The sequence below is a fragment of the Physeter macrocephalus genome, chromosome 20, assembly GCF_002837175.3.
Source record: "Physeter macrocephalus isolate SW-GA chromosome 20, ASM283717v5, whole genome shotgun sequence".
NCBI classification, from domain to species: Eukaryota; Metazoa; Chordata; class Mammalia; order Artiodactyla; family Physeteridae; genus Physeter; species Physeter macrocephalus.
This window is the reverse complement of record NC_041233.1, coordinates 36126298-36132605: the sequence shown is the minus strand read 5'-3', so window position 1 is coordinate 36132605 and position 6308 is coordinate 36126298.

Genomic DNA, 6308 nt, shown 5'->3' with positions numbered 1-6308 from the left:
ATTCATACTAAGCCATCCAGACCCACCTGTGACTCCATCCCCACTGAGTGCATCAGGGGAGGGAAAAGGAAGAGGGTCACAGTAAGAGCCATCAAGTTGCACAGCTCCTTTCTCTATAGACCTCAGAACAGCTTACCTTCATTAACCCTCATGTCCTCAGGCTACCCTGGGAGGTGGGAGCAGGCACCCACCCCCCATCTGATGCCCTGCCCGGGTCACAGTCCAGATGGCGGGCTGAGGTACTCATACTTGCCCCGCCTGCCAGACAGAGCAGGTAGAGCAGGGGCGCAAGTCAGGGGTCCTGATCCCCAGTGCAGAGACTCACAGAAGTTCTGCCCACACTCCAGGGGCCAGTACCTAAACTGAAGGCTGAGAGAGGACTACTTTTATCCCCAATAGAAATTATAATCCAGTGCTATGCCCTTCCACAGCTAGCAAATTTATCCTGTGTGAGGACTGCCAGGTTTGCTGTCAGGGTTACAGAGACAAAGCTCAGGGTGTGTGGAGCCTGCTGGGGCCCCAACACTGTCCTTGCTATTACCCAGCCTGACCCTCTCCTGCTGGAGAAAGACTGCATGTCTATTTATCTGTGTACCCCACAGGACTTCATGAGGTGGCAAGTAGCACACTCTCAGGAAGTGTTGGCTGCACTGGACTTAAGGGCACTCTTTTGTACCCAGGTTCTCAAACCAGCAAATGGGAAGGCAGGATTACATGATAACTATGAGAGTAAAGCAGACATCCGATGGTTTGGTTTGAATTTATGCTGCCAGCATCCTTCCTAAGCAAACCTAATTTCAGTTTGAGGGGATTACCAGGCTCTCTGAAGCAGCTCAATCCCTGTATTTTTCCAAGATTAGTTCTCCAGTCCTCCCTTTGATGCTGGGATCTATTCTCTCCTCCCCCATCGCTTCTCACCCTCACCAAAACCTTCTAACTAATCTTCTTGACTAAGGTGGCCAGAGCCGGTCTTTGTCGTTGGTATCTAAAAAACCCAGACTGCTATAGATGCAGCAACTCACCCTGACTCAGAGCGCAATGCCACCTGCTTTCACCTTCAAGATTCCATCACAGAGGAGGGACCACACCGCACAACTCTGCCACCCAGAGGCCAGGCTCAGTACTGCCCCGCCTCTGTCAGCATCCAGGCAGCAGCTGTTATACTGACACAAGGCTTCCACCAGTCAGTTTGACTTGGTTGACAACTCTAGTATGTTTGCACCCTGAATCACAGCAGAGATTTTTTTCCTTGCTGCTCTGCATGCCAGCTTTCCTCACAAATCATCAGATGTGCTTGGACACTTTAAACCCCTGGACACAGGAGCTGCTGCAGCACAGGTGACCAGAGGGTAAAAGCTGGACAGTAACATCCAGACATGGCGGGTTGGGTCTGGAGCTGTTCCTGTTCCCTGCTCCCACACCTGGGGGCAGCCATCTCTCCACCAGGCCCTGCCCCTGCACCAAGTGTGGGTCTCCCTCTCCACTCTTCTGAAGTGACCACAATTTCTCTTCACACATTCATCCACTTGCTTCTCCTCTGCTCACCTGTCAACTGTCAAATGCCCTCTTGTGACAACCTGTTGGGCACTAACAGGTGAATCAGCCTCTGCTTTGCCCTTGAGGTGCTCACGGCTGCAGGGGAGACACACAATGGCCATAACTGAGGGTGGCACCCAGGAGGAAAGGGAGCCATCAGCCCTTCTGGGAAGACATTCATCCCTGCCCTTCCCTGATCTGCTCCACCAGCAAGTTCTTGAGGCTTGCAAACCCATCTTCAAGCGCCCCCTCAGCTTGTGAGAGGTTTCCTGGACCACAATCAGCTGAGTGTTCCGAGTATTCATCATTAACAAATATGTATCCTGAGCCCAGGAGGACCATGAGGAGGGTATAGCTCCGCTCCTTCCTCACAGGAACATCACTTGAGTTCAACTTAGCTCCTCCCTCTCGCCCGGCCTCCTGCCCCACCTGTAAAAGGAAGCACAGGTGCCTGCCCTCCTTCTCACTATCTTGGCAACAGGAGTCTGTCACACATGTTTTGCATATGTCACCTCCTTCCATCTTCAACACACCTGGAGGGTCATCACCCTCTTTCACAGATGAAGAGGACCCAAGTCCTGCAATACTAAGCATCCTGCCCCATGTCGCCTGCAAGGATGAGGCGCAGCTGGGATTGAAACCCAAGTGTGTGTCCCCAAGCCTGCTTTGGTTGCACTGGCCATGTCGCCCTCCCAGAGCCCCCAGAGGTAAATACCAAGTCAACCATGTGACCCAAACACCAAATGAGGGCATGTTGAGGGTTTAGCCCTCCTTTTCCTGCCTCCTCTCCAACTTCTCCCAGTCTTTTACTCCATCAAAAAGTCAGATTCTCTGTCTAACCCCTGAGCTTTCAACAGCTCCTGAGGAAACTCACGCCAGTGTTACCCTTCATCCCACTCCTGTGTGACCCTGGGATTCATTTTCCGTTTTATCCTGAAAGCATGTCCACTGTGCCACCAGGGACAACTGAGCCTCTCCTAACATCCTTTCCAAACTGATTCCTCAAAGGAGATGCCATTGACATGAGAGATTAATGACAGCCAATGTTCCTAGAAGAGAGAGAAGTGGCCATATCGATCCAGTGAGTGACCCTGAACAGACCACCTCATCTCTCTCAGCCTCAGTTTACCATCAATAAACTGCGGTTGGGCTAAATTACCTCCACAGTCCTTTCCAAATCTACCAACGTATGACTCCAGCTGGGATGAAGCTGGAGTAATTACTTTTTTAAAACTCAAAACCAAAAATATAATTAAGAAATAAGAAAAGATATTTTTTAACCCTGAACATAATACTGGGAAATGTAATACAGCAATGTATAAAAAGGGCAATACATCAAGACCAATTAGGGATCACCCCAGAAATGCAAGTCTGATTCAGGTTTGAAATATCAATATAATTTACCACATCAGCAAAATGGAGAAGGGAAACATGATTATCTCAATGAATGAAGAAAAAGTTGGAATAAGTTCAAGTCCAGCATCATAATAGGAATAGCCTGACAAAAGGCATCTGCACAAATTCTCTCAGCTAACCTTACCCACAGTGGTTCAATGCGGACAGCTTCTCCCTGAGATCTGGAACTTGACAAGGATGCCCTCTCTCCCCCCGAGAAGGTCCTGTATCAGTGTGGGGATGATCCTGTGCAGTTGCTCTTCTGATAGAAGCCGACTCTCAGAATCATCAAGAAGTGTCTGATGAGGACAGGGGTGTAAGAAAAGTCATGACTGGGACTTTCAACTCTGGGTACCAAGACATGGGGTTCCTACACATGACCATTCTCTGTCAAAGGCTGCTGACCACATGTAGGTTCACATTCCTAGCTCACCAAGCACATAAACCTCAAGAATTAATTGGAACAGGCCCTGACACCTGTTACCTCCTTCAGAAAGGACCCTAAGTCTCTAGAACAGAAGACCAATCCCATCAGCAATGAGAAGAATGTGACTTAAGACCACAAAGAGATGATGAATCGATAGGAAAATATATAAAAAGAGGACAACACCAAGTGTCATGAAGAACATGAAGCAAGGAAAACATCATAGGCTATTGGGAGAAGTACACCAGATTGTCTCAATTCCAAAACACCATTTATTTAAAATATTCCATTATTTCAAATACCACTCCCAAAATGCTTTTGATCACTTCCAATTTATGTTGTACGTATTGAAATATCTAAACTTACTAGAGAAGGATTTTAGCATATATCACTCTTCTTTTATGCATATAAAAATGAAGGTAATAAAATCAATTGGTTAAGGTATGGTAGGTATCATGATGTCAGGACAGCAGTGTCCCAGGCCTAGTGTGCAGGCTGATGAGAAAAAAAAATGGTAATAAAACAATCTGAGTAACACATGGTCCCTGTCCTCAGGTCAGGGTACCTCTGGGTGTCCATACATGAGGGACAATGACAGACAACGTGTCAGAATCGCTGGAGGCGTTTCTAACCAATGAATTCTCCCTCTTTCCTTGTCTTAAAGCCCCAAGTAAAATGATCAACCATCCTGGTTTGCCACCCAAAGACCCTCATCCCCCTGCACGTGGGTCTGGTTGTTTACCCTCCCCAGCACTCACAAGGATGAACGTCACCACCAGGGTGACCCACCGAGGTCACTGAGGGAGTGTGGCAGCCTTTCGCTACCTGGGATGGGGAGGATTTGCCAGAGTGTCTGCTGGAAGCTCAAGAGGGAGAAACTCTGCCCACTGGATGGATGCGCCTCATCCCTCTGACTCAGGTCTTCTTTGTTTTCAGGTCACAGAAGGCGAATGATATTTGGAAGGACATTTACGAATTAGTGGATGAAATAGTGGAGAAGTACACAAAGTACGGCTAGTGTTTTCTTCTGCTGGGCAGGGTACATAGCTCTTTAGACTCGGTGGTCACAGAAGTCCCTTTGGTCAGGAGCACAGAGTCCAGGGGGGTGTTCTGAAGCAGAAAGGACAGATCACACTGGTTCCATCAGGTCTCAGCAGCTTTCTTGGCTCCTGCCTGAGGTCAGGCCACATTGTCTGCCCTTCAGGACCGCAAGATTCATAAACAGGCAAACCAGTAACCAAGCACCGAGTTAAATTGTGCCAAGGGCTAAAAGAAAACTGAGAAAGAATTTCTTGTAACTTTAAGGAAAAAACAAGTATTCTTATTTTTTTAAAGTCAAGTATGACTTTCTAAGGGATGTGGGATTTTGAACTAGATCCTAAAGAATGGGGAAAAAAGGGTAGGAGAACGATCAAGGAGATTTCTTGTGGAGTGAGTGGTCTATTTGACTGGAGAGTATCATTAACTCAGGGAAGGTGAGAGATGAGTCTAGACAGAGCACTGTGGAGCCAAAACCACTGAGGCTCATAATGCCAGGCCAAGGGGCTTAGAATTCCGCTGTGAGTAATTGGGAGCTATAGATGATTCTTGAGCAAGTGTCTAATATGATACATGAGGTCCTCCAGGTAGAAAAATCTGATAACAGTGGTTAAAATGATTTGTAACAAGAGCCAAGGGCAGTAGAGAGCACAGCTAGGGACCTATGGTAGCAATTAAGAGAAAAAGTAATGAGGGTCAATGGAGCAGAAGACAGTGGAAGGAGAGAAAAGGGAGGGATGTGTGAAAGGCTGAAAAGAGGTAGAATAATTTCTTTGAGATGGGCAGGACATGGGGAGGTGGGCAAGGAGAGAAAAGGGGTGAGTCTCAAAGAATTTTACAGTAGAAAAGAGGCCAGTTGGGAGGCTCCTGCAGAAGTGCATGAGTATCTATCTTCTTGTGCATGCCTCCGTGTGTGTGTGTGTGTGTGTGTGTGTGTGTGTGTGTGTGTGTGAGAGAGAGAGAGAGATTATGGGGGGTTGGGAGTATAGGGAGGGAGCAGGAAGGCCCCACAACTCCACAGGCCTCAGAATCCTTTACTAAGTTATAGGAACTTCCAGTGTTCAGGAAACGGGTCCCCAAAGCAAAACACTTGGAATGGGAGCAGGGAAATTGACATGCAGCCCCTGCCTGGTTGCTTGTTGACTTCGTCTTTATACTCCTCCAGCCCTAACCTGCGGATGTCCTTCATCACCTACTCCACACTGGGTCACACCCTCATGAAGCTCACCTCAGACAGGTAAGTGCTGCTTTAATCCCCCAAGGCAGGCCTGGTGGGAGTGGCAACAGGGAAAAACAGGGAACTGAGGGGTTCCCTGAGACCTCATGCGGACCCACTGAGTGCAGGCTGGGCCGTCCTGGGCTCCCCTCAGTGTCCACTCTGACCCCCAGCCCCGGCTCCATGGCTCCCACTGACCCCTGGCTGCGCTGGCCCTGGCAGACCCCGTGCTGCTAGACCATCTCCGCCCCCTCTAAGCCCTGCCCTACACCTGGCCTGTGTCCTCTCAGCGCTCTTCCCTTTTCTGAGAACTGGCTCACTGCAAGGACTCCTGGGATCTGCTGGAGCAGATGTGTGGGCCCTGTGTGAACACTGGCCTGTGTTGGGCACCTGCTCTGTGTGTCACTCTCTGCTCTGGGCCAGTGGGGGAAGAGGGGAGGCACGGTCAGAACCAGGAGGCAGGCGTGGGCAGTGCTGAAGTGCTGGAGCTTCAGTGCAGGGGAGCTTGGTCCCTTGGTGGGTCTGAGACAAGGGAGCCCGTGAGTGTGGGCTGGGGTGCGGGAGGGAAGCATGACACACCAGCATCCTAGGTGGGCCGTTAGGAGAGCCCAGCGATGTGCCCAAAGCCCTGGAGGTGGGAAGATATGGAGCTCCTGAGTAGCCGGGAGGTTCCGATGCTCATGATGCAAATGACCGGAA